The sequence below is a fragment of the Suncus etruscus genome, chromosome 9 (genome assembly GCF_024139225.1).
Source record: "Suncus etruscus isolate mSunEtr1 chromosome 9, mSunEtr1.pri.cur, whole genome shotgun sequence".
NCBI lineage: Eukaryota > Metazoa > Chordata > Mammalia > Eulipotyphla > Soricidae > Suncus > Suncus etruscus.
Genome location: NC_064856.1, coordinates 89,888,415 through 89,903,193, shown reverse-complemented (window position 1 = coordinate 89,903,193; position 14,779 = coordinate 89,888,415). Strand labels below are relative to the sequence as shown.

Sequence of the window (14,779 nt, the reverse complement as noted above, 5' to 3'; positions counted from 1 at the left end):
TGCATTTTGAGAATCATCTCATGGGGCCGGGCGGTGGCGCTGGTGGTAAGGTGCCTGCCTTGCCTGCGCTAGCCTAGGACGGACCGCGGTTCGATCCCCCGGCGTCCCATATGGTCCCCCAAGAAGCCAGGAGCAACTTCTGAGCGCATAGCCAGGAGTAACCCCTGAGCGTCACAGGGTGTGGCCCAAAAACCAAAAAAAAAAAAAAAAAAAAAAGAGAATCATCTCATGGGAAATATTCGAAGCCGAATCAATTCAAGAGTATAAGTCTAAATTTGAACAATATGTCTCTAATATCCAAAATGCCAAAATGGTCTCTCTGTTTGAGAAATAATGCAGAAACAAACATACAGTTCAAAACTACTTTTAGTTTTCATATTCTCATGTTTATCTTATTTAGTTTGATTTCATTTTAATCTATTAAAACCTATTTTTAATCGAGATAGAAAACTTAGAAGAGAAATGTTTTGCAAATTAATTTTGGGTAGAGTACAGAGCATTGTATAATAGAAGTTGAAAAATAAAGTTTTTTTTTTAAGTCTTCTTATAGTTGGACAGCAAAGATGTAGTCGTTTAAAAATAGTTTTGCAAAGGCATATAATCAAAGGTTTTGGGAAGTGAGGAAAATAATTAATTTCCAGAAACAAGCACTACATATAAAATTGTGGTTGTTATGTTTCAATCTGAATATTCACCTCTTTTTGGGGGATTGTATCTGTTCTTTAGGGTGACATCTTGAAATAGCATATGCTCTATTATCTAATATTGCAAATGAGAAAGGCACCTTTCACACATTTTGCTCTGGAGACACATTATGAGATTACCCCTTTTTTCTCTGATTTTGAAACCCAGAACAAGATATTATCAAGAGTACTCCTGGATCTGTGCTCAGGAATCAATGCTGGAAGGACTTGTGGCAAGTCAGTGTTGGTCAAATGCAAGTTATGTATCGTACTCACTGCACTATCTTTCTGATCTGAGCTGGTTCCTTCTTGTAAGGTGGTGTCTGAAAAATATTGCAGTAGTTGCCCAAATCTTTAAAAAAATTAAGAATCTGAAGTTATTTATGAATCACCGATGGATTCTCTTTATTTATAAATGAGAAAGAAATTCATGATAGTTTATATTAATGATTCACGCTGGCAGTCATGTGATTCTTATTTAAGAGACAAGGGACAGTCTTTAACCCCTATTGCTTGAACTTTCTCTTTTTCCTCCTCTTCTTCCTTCTCTTCCCCCCTTCCATCTCTTCTTCCTCCTTCTCTTTCTCTCTCTCCTCCTTCTCTTCTTCTTTACTTCTTCTCTTCCTTCTTTTTCTTCTTTCTTTTTATCCTTCTCTTTGTTTCCTCCTTGTCCTTTTCTTTGTTAATGTTTTATATTTTATTTATTGTATTGTAACCATTATGATTTACAAAGTCTTTCATAGAGGGGTTTCATATATACAATGAGTCAGGGCCAATACCAACAACAGTGTCAACTTCCCTCCATCAATTTTTCCCAGACTGTATCCCATACTACCTCCTTCTGTCCCTTCAGCTTTCCAGTAAAATAGGCCTATTTTAAGTTTTGATTGTTAAAGTTTGGGTCTCCTAACTCCATTGTTGTTGATGTTGGCTTGGATTTTTGTTCTATTCTTTTTCATCTCCACCAATGCACCAAGAACACTTTAATATGATAAACACTTGGTACTTGGCTCCAATTTTTCAAATTTGTATTGTTCCTCCTCCACTCAGTTTATTTCCTTATCTTCACTATACAATGGAGCCAAGGGTGTTTGAGACAATACCAAATTAATCATTGCATTTATTCATGCAGTTATTCTAAATACCACTTATAAGTGATATTCTATATTTCTTCTTCCGATTTCCTTTTTTTTTTTTTTTGGGGTTTTTGGGCCACACCCAGTGACGCTCAGGGGTTACTGCTGGCTATGTGCTCAGAAGTCGCTCCTGGCTTGGGGGACCATATGGGATGCCAGGGGATCGAACCGCGGTCCGTCCAAGGCTAGCGCAGGTAAGGCAGGCACCTTACCTCTAGCGCCACCGCCCGGCCCCCGATTTACTTTTTAATACATTTTTATTTTAATCTATGATGCTGAAAATTGCATGATTGTATCATTCCTTACAACTGTGTAGTCTTCCTTTTCATATATGTACCAAATCTTCATGATACAGTAGTCTGTTTTTAGACATCTATGTTGATTCCAAGTCTTAGTTATTTTACTGAGTGCCACAATGAATAGTAGTATGCATGCATACATCCTTTTGGATCAATGTTTTTCTGCCAACCACTTCTTTCTTCCACTTTTCCTTCTTCATCTCAGCCACCTTTGTCTCTTCATCCTTCTACTCTTTCCTATACCTTGTCTTTTTTGTCTCCTTTCTCCTCCTTCCCCACATATCCTCTCCTCTTTGTTCTTTTTCTCCTCTTCCTCTTCTCCATCTTTTCCTCCTTTTTTCTCCTCCTTCTTCACCTCCTTCTACCCCTCTGTCCCCACCCCCTCAGCCTCCTCTTCCTTCTTTTTTTCTTCTTCCTCCTCTTCCTCCTCCTTTTCTTCTCTGTATTTCATCTTTTAAACTTCAATGACACAAGACCTCATATGCTTCTCTGATGTCTTGGTAATATGTGGTGCTGTTTTGCCATATTAAGTAGTACAAGGCTAAATGAAAAAAGTTATTTCTCTACTGTAAGATATAATGGCATAATAAATATTAGTTTCAGCATACTGATAATTCTGGTCTTTTATAATATGAAAACAGTCATTTTAAACCATATTTCTTTTATTTTTGATACTGTTCTTTTTGATATTTTTGATATTTTTCTACATAGGTCTTTGCTTCTATTAAAGTGGTAATTTTTAAATCGAACTTAAAACTTTGACACTAGTGTGTCCATCATATGGCTTTTGTATATGTATTTACCTTGTTTGTCACCATAACATATTTGTGGTCTGTCTTTTTTCACATTATCTACCTATACTGCTATAACATTCTCAGCACAAGTCTTGAGATTCCTTACTGACTTATCTCTGTCTATAACTATTGGGTTTTCTTTATTTTAAATTATTTTTGATACTACACTTGATCTTAGCCAAAAGGCCGAGAAGCGATTTAATTATTTTTGAGAGATACAGTGATTTACAATATTTTTAATGATAGTTTTCCCTTTCTGTCATAATCTCACTGATGCCCTAGAACTCATTTTTGTGAGTCAGTTCTCCTACTGTGTAGTAGTTGACCTTTTGCTGCTACTTTGATGTGCAGCTTTAAGTCCCACATCAGATAAAGGACTAATAACAAAGGTTTAGAAAGCACTCACACAACTCAACAACAAATGACTCCATCCAAAACTGAAATGAGATGAAATGACCATTTCACAAAGAAAAAAATAGAAAAATTATCAAGGGCCAATAAACATATAAAAAAGTGCTCATTCTAAAATATTAAAAGAAAAGATTTGTAATCCACTTTGGTCAAAATAAAAACTTATAAACACATAAAAAGAAAAAAAAGAAAAAAGTGCTCATCAACAATTCTATTAGTAATATGCAAATAAAAACAAGGTATCATCCTTTGACAAAATTATTTATCAAAATTCAGAAAATTGCCACTGTTTACAAAGTTGTGATGAGAAAAGAACTTTTATTCACTGTTGGTAGGAATGTTGCCTCGCTTAGCTGCCATGAAAATCAATATTTATCTCTTCAAAGATAGTAATATGACTTTTAAACTCCCAGGGCTGTTTCTTAGCATCTACACCCCAAATTAAAAAACATTAATTTGAAAGCATATATAAACTTCTATGATCATTAAAGCACTTAGTACAATAACCAAGATACGTAAATAACTCCAATCCTCATATGCTGGGAACACTTATTACATTACCTGACTTTTTGTCACAGGGAATTTATTCATTTATTTACATTGTCATTTAGTTTCATATTACATGCTAAGGAACTGCTCCTGGATCAGAGGTCATGGATCACTCCTGATGGGGCTCTAGGATAATTATGAGGTGATGAAGAATGAACCTGCATCATGTACATACAGGGACATTGCCCTCTTTGCATTATATCTCCAGCATCTTGTCACAGGGATATTTATCATGAGAGCTGTTAGATAATTATTAATCTAAATGCAGAAATTATTTTTTGAAATTCATCCATTGCTTTATTCAAGTGATAATTGAATTTAAAAACACTCAAAATATTCAGAGGGAGAGGCTATTTTTCTGTGTAGAATTTGTCATACTCCTTAAAACTAGACTTACAAAGAAGTAATAATGCTGTTAGAAATTGATTATGTACAGCAATTTCTTTTTAACTAAACAGAATTGCTCCTGTTTCTTCAGAGGTATCTGAATTGTTTTAAACATGGGATAATAATAATAACTAATCTTTAGCTTGTTATTTAGAATGTACCAGATCATCTTCAGTTACTCTTTATTTTGTTCAATAAAGAAAATTAAAACTCTAGTCCAAAGCATTAGATTATTTCCCCAAAAGCAAATATTTTAAATGATGGAATGAAGTATGATGACTGAGGAAGATTGAAGTCAGTACAACAAAATCTGAGTCATTTCTCTATTATTTGAAAATTAATTGTTCTTGCTGCTTATCTGCTTTACTAACTATACTGCAAAGAAATATTGCGGTCATCAAACAAGATAATAAGTTGCAACACTTAGCATAGTTCCAGGAACATAAAAGTATCAGGCTGAATTATTTCTGATTCCAGAGATTGGTATTGTGCTTAGTATAATCAATAACTCTATACTGAATGCAGATATACATGAATTCAATTCTAGTGTACCCATTGGTATCCCTACCTTTCAATAATGTACTATACAATCATCTAAGTATTTACATATACAATAATAAGTTCAGAGCATACAGTCTCATTGAGATCCAAATTATGACAATCTAAGGGACACAGTCATCAAATTATTTACATTTCTTCCATGATTCAAACTTTTGTTTAGAGAAGTAAAAGCCATCCAAAAGAGGCAAAGTGAAATGAAAAACAATTGCACATCTGAATGACAATGTACTAAATTGTGACTGTGAAAATCAATTTAATTGGGGGCCGGAGAGATAGCATGGAGGTAGGGCATTTGCCTTGCATGCAGAAGGTCAGTGGTCCGAATCCTGGCATCCCATATGGTCCCCCGAGCCTGTCAGGGGTGATTTCTGAGCATAGAGCCAGGAGTAACCCCTGAGCACTGCCAGATGTGAACCAAATTAAAAAAAAAAAAACAGAAAAAAACATATTTAATTTATTTTTTAATATTCTATTAATTTAATCTTATTGAAAGTATGATAAATAACAATAAAGTAAGTTCTTTGAAAGTTAATAAAATAGCTAAATACGTAAGTTGCTTGTTTGTGGTGCAAAGAACAACCTGTGGTGCAAATTTCTTACTTGTGATTCTGTGCTCAGGGATCAAATGGGACTGGACTGGCTTAAGAAACTTATGTGGTTTAAGGATCAACCTGATAGGCTATTTGCAAGGAAAACACCCTACCCGTTGTACTACAGATCCAGTCCAAGATCTAGAAGATTTTTAAGTTTATATTCAATTTGAAAGTTTTGGCTGACAATAAGGGTTGTTAACACTGATCAAATGAACCTATATAGTATTGACGATGATGAATTCAGAGTACTTTCTGTCCATTGCGATGAATATCCATAGGAATCAGCAATCACTTAGATCTTGGCCTTTGTTCTAGATAGTTTAATTAGGAAAAAGTTATTTTTTACAAGACAAATGTACATCTAAGTTTTAAAATCAAAGAGACAAATGACTTGATCCATCTGTGTTCTACATGTATTAAAGGAAGAAGTGTCTTTATATATGAAATGTTCAACTTGTAAGACTTTCATGACAGTTGACTATTTTGGCTGACTTAGGAATTGACAGACTTTTCTTGCCATAAATCTTGACACATTTCAGATATTCTCACACTATCACAGAAGACAAGTGATTATAGGAAGCCATAGTCTTTCAAGTCTTGCCATTTATAAGTTTTTGGACAATTATAAGCAACTTATGGAATACATTTTGTAAGATGAATCTGAGTTTAATTTGCTTGTTGAAATTCTCTCCAAGGAGTAATGCTGTACCTCTTATTTTAATTTTTTCAATGAATGGTTCTGTCTGAATATGTTTGTAGATTAAAGGAATTTTTATGTTTTACTAGTTACAAAGAAATAAGAACTATTTTGAGTTACAGAAAATAAAACAGTAAACAGAAAGACTACAGTTCTGGCCTTCCAAGAGATTGCCTTTTAAGGAATATATGAATGAATTGATGGACAAGAAAACTAAATTTGAATATACAATATCCTTGGTGAAAAAAACTGACATATATGTTGCCAAATTTACTAGCTACTGACTCACTCTAGTGCCTTTTCATGATGAGAAATAAAGTTGATTGATTTAATTTTTGTTCTTTTATTTAAATGTTCATTCTGGCAGAAGTGAATTACAAATCTTTCACAGTGATATTTAAGGTATACAGTAACAATAAATCAGGAACATTCCCACCACCAGTAATGTCCTCCCTCCACCCCTATTCCCAGATAAATTTAATTTTAAATGTAATTTCACTTGATATCACTTATGCTTAACTATTTACTTAGAGAACAGGGCCATTATACTGGAGAGGGCAGCTCTAAATAGCCCTAATTCATAAGAGTTTCAAAGTATGTGTGAAGAAGTGGAAAGGTATAAAAGAATGGCTACAATTATGAAAACTGTTGGGGTAAGTGGTGTCTTTGGAACAGATTTAAATAAATGCTACAATAAGTACTAAAGCTGAACCATTTAGATCTAGACATAGAATTGTGAATTTCAGAAAACAGCAGAGTAGAGAAATTATCTAAACTAAGTTTGTAGATTAAAGGTAGAAATTCATCTTGAAAGATCACTGTCCTAGAAGGAATCAGGAACTCTACTAAAAGTTCATTTCTTTCAGATATTATATGTTCATCATAATTATCCACTTAATCTCAAGGTTTATGATGCAAAACCATAAGAGTTCATTATTAACGCCATTTAATAATCTATGATGATTTGGTATTCAGTTGGATATCTTATAAGATCATATTTTAATTTAAGAATTGAGGCTAGAATTTAAAATCTTCTAATTTTTCTAAGTCATTTCTGCACTTGTATTATCCCTATGGATTGAATAACATTCTTAACCAGGATACTTTTTAGGTCTCTTTGGCCCCAGTATACTTGTTTTTCTTTCCATGGGTTCTTTAACATTCAAATGCATGCAGTAGAAAAATATTATGGGAGAAATCATGTCAATTTTTAGAGGCAGACAATTTTGTAAAAATTAATGAGAGTTATAGGTCAGGGTACAGAAGGTGATTTGAATGCAAAATTCTATCAGAATGAAGAGTATTAGTCATGTAAAACTGTATAGGTTGTTAAGGAAATTGCTGGGATTTAGATTTAAATTAATTTTCATCTCATAGAAATAAAGTGTCACAGCTTTAGTCTTTTCCACATATATTAGCACGTAGATGCAATCCATATAATATACTTTTATATTCAATACTATATTTAGGACTGCCTCCATTTTTAAAAAATATGGAATGGAGTTGCTTTGTAAAGATAATTAAGACATATTTTGCAATGTTTATTTTCTTTAATCAAAGATATAAGTATATATTTTCTTTAACTAAGCATCAATATTTTAGAATTGCTTCGTTTGCCTTTTAATTGTATTTTGTTCGCCAATTATGTCATCAGTGACTAGTCTTAATAGAGTTGGAAAAATATTATAAAACAAATTAAAGATATTTGTGTGCTAACTATGTGTCAGATTTATATCAAAATTAAAATAATGGGGTAGAGGAGAAAGCCTGGAGGTAGGGCATTTGCCTTGGATGCAGAAGACTGTGGTTCGAATCCCGGCATCCCATATGGTCCACTGAGACTCCCAGGAGGGATTTCTGAGAGTAGACCCAGGAGTAACCCCTGAGTACTTTTGGGGTGTGACCCAAAAACAAACAAAAAAATAAGATATTATTTGCTTGGGGTCAGAGAGTATAAGGGTTAAGGCACTCCATTTACATTTATCTAATTATAGGCTCCTAGACTATTGTGGCCCAAACTACTTCACCACAACCCCTTCCCCAAAAAATGATTATGTTATCTGATATTTTTGAGTGAGAATATTTTTGTAGACAAAAACTTAAGAAAAAAGTAATATCATTAGTATATTAAGCATCTATACTTAGAAATTTATGCCAAATACATCATTTAATTTGTATACCAAGTTTGTAAAGTAATGATTTTATTTTAAAGTTAGCAAAATAAGGAAGATTCAGAAACTGGTCTAAACATGTTCACTCCTATATGTGATAAAACCAGATTCATTTTTGACTATAAATTCTATGTCAGGACACATTTTCTTTTCAAAGTTATTGTACTAATAACAAAAAAGTAATTTACTTAATGACTTTGCTATTTACACATAACTTTTTCTTTATATATATATATTGTGCATATATTGATTTGCTTTGTTTTGTTTTGGTGCCACACACGGAGATGCTTAAGGCTTACTTTTGGCTCTATGTTCACAGATTAACTCCTGAAGTGGCTCAGTGGACCATATGTAGTGCCAGAGATTGAATTGTTGTCAGCTCCATGCAAGGCAAGCACCCTCCCTACTCATTGTATTATTATTCTGGCCCATGCTACTTCTTTTTAAAGTTACTCCTTAGGCCTTATTTTTTGTTGCTGAAACTTGATATATCATGTTATTGTATCAGATGAGAATAACTGTAAAATATATGAAAAAGTGTTTTTAACAGAAAAAATTACTTAATGGTTTTTAACTATTATCATACATTTCACTCGGATTTTATCATCTTTAAATAGGATTTGGAAGAAATTATTAGGCACAATTATCCCATGTGATATAATAAAATAATCTTTCTTTTGGTGTGAGCCTCCCAAGTCATGCACAAGGAATCCAGGAGCTAGTTCCTTCAATTATTGTCCCAGTATACTGGCTTTACATTTAAATGGTTGAACCCAGTAATGTGCTGATCAGATCCAGGAGACCTGGGAGCCAAGACTGTGTGGATTAAACCCCAGATCTCTACCTGTATGTGGCCCAAATCCTCCTGTCAGTCTGTACCCTAGCCCTTAGAGTCATCTACTCAGTTTTTAAAAGAGATTTTCTAAAACATGCTATGTTAGTCTCTTCACTTTTTTAATCTTCCATAATTTACACATTATATGCAACCAGATACCATTATTAATGCATTTAAACAAAAAATTGATTAACATTCTAATGACTTCCTTCCCCAGAATTGAAAATGATCCTGGATTTCCTGAGATGCTCTGTGATTGCTGCTGTCTGCTAGTAATCAATGTTTTGAAAAAGATTAGTTTTGGCATCTTGTCCATGTTCTTAAAGAAGCTGAGATCTCCACATTGACTGCATTGACTTGTTACCTATTCTATTCCTGTGAGATACAGTACAGTCATGAACACTGATGCTTCTTTGCACTATCACTCTTTGTTTCATAACAGGAATACAGTGTGCATGTGGGATCACAACAAGATATGCTGGTTTTCTAGTTTCTGGAACTTCTCTGGGTATCTTGTTTGCCGCTCTGTCGTTTTTTCTGGGCTCTCCTTGCTCCCTAGTGTCCCATTCTTTGATTTTATGCTCTAATCCTGGAAAAAAAAGTTAGCCAATTCTAATAAATGGATCTATTTGGTGTCATGAAAATCTTGTCTTGGGAAAATAGTGGCCTCAAGTGAACCAAAAAATGTGGTGCTTGATAACCTAGAATGAATTTAAAGAAATAGAGATAAACATAAAATATATAGGAGAAGTCAGTACCTAGTTGATGGCCAGGACTTTTTGACTGGCTAACTTTGGGAAATAAATAGGCAAAAGTTTTGTCTAAGATCATAGGGGTTTATGATAGTTTCAGAAAGAGCCAGACCCACCATCAGGAATGAAATGACTAAATTTGCCTTTATTATGCAAATAAGGTCATCAAATGTGTGGTCCTAGGATAGATGGGGTTCTGGTCATAATAAAAACATGCATGCATGTGAATTTTTGTGTGTGTGTTTAAAGAAGAAAATAAAGGAAAAAAGACAAAGAATGAGGGTTATATTTGTATTTTTAATTTAGATAAAAACTCTATTCAAAGCAATGGGCTATGAAAATGGCACCCCAAATGAATCTGAACAAAGTATTAGTGTTTGAATAGTATTCTTTTAGCAAGAGTAACTTCTCTTCTTATTTCTCTTATGTGCTCCATTTGGTCACAAAAATAGATTGATCTCATTACCAGCTTTAAACAAAAACCTCCATGTTTATCAATTCACAGACTATTTTCCTCTTAGTTTTCTTGATTGCTTTGCAAATTTCTCTCTCAGTTCTCTGGCCTTTGGGCTTGCCAAAGAGTGTCCATTCTTTGAGATTTTTCCTTAGGCTTTTTGCCTTTCTAGCAGTTCTTAATTCTTTTCTTTGTTTCCTTCTCAAACCAGTCCTAATCTTGGTCCTTTCCCAGACTACCCTCATTGTTTATACTCTAAAGGGAAATTTCCATAGGCCTCCACATATTCATGCAGTCAAAACCAGAGGTGTGTCTTTTATTTATTTCTTGGACCCAGCAGGGATTTCCTGGCTGTGTTTGTATGTTAGTTTCTGAGTTAAGTGGAATAATCAATGTAATGAGTTTTCTTGAAGTTGTTCAACAGCCACTAGAGCTCTGAGAGCTATCTGGACCACAGTTAATGCTGTAAACAGTAGCACCCCTAATGGCTGAATGCAGTTTTCCTTTGACCATGTCTCATGCCAAATGCAAAGAAGTTATGCTGCCCTGAAATTTATCAGGCTTCCTGGAAATATATTTAACTCAGGATAAAACAGTGGAGAAGAAATTACTTAAAGCCAAGGAGAAAGATGTAGTATAGGTACCACTTAATAGTAGCCATGGCCTTCATACTGAGTTCTGAGCTTGCCATTCTTAGGGTTGATCTCTCTTACTTGTCCTCTTTTTTGTTGTTGTTGTTGTTGTTGTTGCTGTTGTTGTCTGTTTTGTTTTGTTTTGGGGCCACACCCAGTGATGCTCGGGTTACTCCAGGCTATAAGCTCAGAAATTGCTCCTGGCTTGAGGGACCATATCGGATGCTGGGATCTCAAACCAAGGTCTGTCCTGATTCAGCCACATGCAAGGCAAATGCCCTACCGCTGTGTTATCACTCCAGCCCCTTACTGGTCCTCTTAGCTTCAACGTTTTTATTGATAGAAGTATTATAATTTTTGGTTAGGAGGAGATTTTTCTTATAAAGTGAGGAGCTGTTAAAGTCCTTTTTACAAAATAGTATGCATAATAAAGAAACTAGTAGTAGACACAGAAATGAAAGAATTGTAAAAAAAAAAAAAAAACAGAAATAACATATTGTAGTAACATTGTGGGTGATTACTGAATTAACTGGCACCAAAGCCATGTGAAAAATGTACTTTATTAGTTACAGTAATTGTGTAGATCATTACAAAAACCACCCAGTAAAGCTATATATACAATAGATAAACCAACTTGGCAATATTTAGTAAACAACAATGGCAAATTAATTATTCAAATTCCCCCCATTTCTTTATCAAGTATGATTGTGATAATAACATATCATAGCTTTGAAAAATAAAGGAACACTGGAAAATTTTTGTGCTTTTAGGATACCTTAAAATAACATCAATTACTAGGGGGCTCAAACAACAGGAATTTACTTCCTCACAGTTATAGAGGCTGGAAGTCAGAAATAAGGGTTCTATAATATTGGTGGCTAAAAAGAATTTGCATCCAGCTATCAAATGCCATCATCTTGTCTCTAAATCACAATTTGGAAAGAGAAGGGCAGACAGAGAGATCCAGAACTCAATAACTTCCGTGCTTTTTATATGGACACAATTTCCCTGATCAGGTTTCTACCCAATATGACATCCTTTAACCTTGATTGCTTCTATAAAGTATACCTATTTGTAAGGTATTTCTAAATATTATCATGATGGAGATTTAGAGGCTAACATATAAATGCTAAGTGAAATTAGAGGAAGAGAGTCCAACACTGAATGATTGCATTTGTATATGTGATATAAGAAACAATGATGGAATAATGAGTTGCCAAAAACAATGGAAACAAAAAATCTGAAAACTAGTATGCAGTAGGAAACATGCCAATTGAATGGTGGAATAGAGGACAGGGAGAGGCAATAGCTATGGCTGAGGTAAGCATTCAACCAGGAGGAGGAAATGTTGAAATGTGGTCCTGTTATGTGTGAAATCTTAGCACCAATAGTACCAGTACATAAAATATGGTAAAGTACTATGTATGACATACAACCACAATAGCACTGAAAACCACAGTGCAAAAACTGAATGGAAATAAAGCTTTTCTTCAAGAAGCAGACTGGTAGGCAAATTGAGGGGAAGGTGGCATTAGTAGAAGGAAGTGAAGAGTGGGGAATAAATCGATCAGTGTTGAAACAGTATAGGCCTGAAACCCAAATAACATAATTATAATAGCATGGTGACTAGATTTAAACAAACAAATAAATAAACAAATGAGATAATCAGATCTGGTGCTATATCTAGTGGGTAAGGTGCTTGTCTTGCATGAGTCTGACTCTACTATGATCCCCATCACCCAATTGGTCTTCCCAATTCCACCAGGATTTAACCCTAAACTCAGAGACAGAAAGAAGTCCAGAGCACCACCAGAGTGCCCCCCAAAATAAAACAAATCAAAAACCGCATAAATAAATGATAGAAGCAAAAAGATGCAATTCAACCATTTAGTGGAGTAAGGAAGGTCTGAACTTAATGACCATTAATTCTACTTAACTGTAATTGGATTCCTTCCTCCCTCCCTTCCTTCCTTCCTTCCTTCCTTCCTTCCTTCCTTCCTTCCTTCCTTCCTTCCTTCCTTCCTTCCTTCCTTCCTTCCTTCCTTCCTTCCTTCCTTCCTTCCTTCTTTCCTTCCTTCCTTTCTTCCTTCTCTCCTTCCTTCCTTCCCTCTATCTTTCTTCCACTCTTTTCCTCTGTCTTTCCATTTTTTTGATCATTGAATTTGAATAAGGACTTAAAAAAATCTCTTAGAATTTTCACCCTATTTGAGACTATGTCATCTCTGTGTAGTTAATAGTATTGATTACTAAGTTTTGAAAAACAGTATAGGTAATTTGGCACATATAATATATTCAAGCACAATAGTAATTAGTATTCTGATTTTAAGAGAAGATTTAGATTTTTGGGATAGGGATATATTCTTATTAGAATATGCAGGAAACCATACTTTGAGAGCATATTCCTAATACCATTTAGACCCTAAAAATTAGAGCCAAGATTCCTGACCCCTTTATTCCAATCTGGTGATATATGCACTACATGGTTCTCTGCAGTTTTCTGTCTAGAGATGAAACTCACAAAGCATATAGTGGAAGTAGGCAGTTTCCATTGTCATCCCATTAGCCAAAATATCATTCTTTGGTCTTATTCAAAGAAGATCAAAATGCAGTGTCTAAAAAAAAAATCTATTACTGGGCACAAACCTTTAATCTCCTCTAATTGTGCTAATGAAGCATTATTTTCAAACTTTGCTATTCTGATGCTTATTATACTAATTATGTGAGATGCATTTCAAAATATTGGTCCACTGGTACTTTGTGAAACTAATTGAGAATTGTTACCACTAAGCTGAGGGTAGCTTTTAAGTGTTGTAACTTATTCAGTCTCTTTCAAGAGTGCAAGATAGAAGAAAACACTTTTAGGTGTTACTGGTATTCTGGTATTCTAGCTCCTTTGAGTTTTGCTTATAGACTTAAATTCCAAGTTTTTTTTTCTGCTTATTTATATTTTGTGCTTTTCATTTTTTAATAGTATTATTAACTCCATCATTTCACTAGAACTTCTCAGTGATCACTTTCCTAGGCTATCAGTGGTTACTCCTGGTTCTGCATTCAGGAATCACTGTTGGCAGGTTTGGGGGGACTTTCAGGAAGAAATAGAAGTAAGGTTGGCTGCTTATAAGGCACAGGTTTTTAGTGCTTTTACAGTCTTTTGTAAAAAGACTTTTGGATTGTTTTGGTTTGGTTTTTGGGCCACACCCGGTGATGCTCAGGGGTTACTCCTGGCTATGCTCTCAAAAATCACTCCTGGCTTGGGGGACCATATGGGATGCTGGGGGTCAAACCCAAGTCTGTCCTGGGTCAGCTGTGTACAAGTCAAATGTCCTAACCCCGTGCTAATGCTCCAGCACTATGCTCTTACAATCTTTTATTTTCTTTTACCTGTTATGCATAGACCCATAAAAGTTGCACATTTTTATGAACTATTAGAAATTTCTAGTGGGAGTATGTAATGACCCTGAGTGTTTTGCTTCTAACACCATAGAAACAACCATTTAGTTTGTTTTTCAGCTATTGTGCTTAATTAATATTTATGCAAGACTTAGTAAAATTATAAAAATTAACCAATGTTTTTATTTACACAGGTGTTAAAGATATCAACAATTATAATAAGAGTAGATGGCACAATATTAATTCTTTTAAAACTTTTCATTTGTTCTTTTTGTGTTTTGTTGTTGTTGTTGTTTTGATTTTTTTTAACCATACTCAGAACTCTTCAGGGCTTACTTCTGGCTCTGTGCCCAGGAATTATTCCTGATGGTGCTTGAAGGATCATATGTTGTGTCTTGGAACAAACTGGACTTGGCTGTGTGCAAGGCAAGCATC

The 14,779-nt window shown here is 34.5% G+C and overlaps 1 protein-coding gene and 1 pseudogene across 4 annotated transcripts in view; one reads left to right on the top strand and one right to left on the bottom strand.

Annotated features, from left to right (window-relative positions):
• LRRC4C (leucine rich repeat containing 4C) overlaps positions 1 to 14,779 on the top strand; it is a 1,094,185-nt gene that overhangs the window by 972,607 nt on the left and 106,799 nt on the right. The window lies entirely within an intron of this gene.
• LOC126019556 (uncharacterized) lies at positions 3,041 to 3,110 on the bottom strand (annotated as a pseudogene).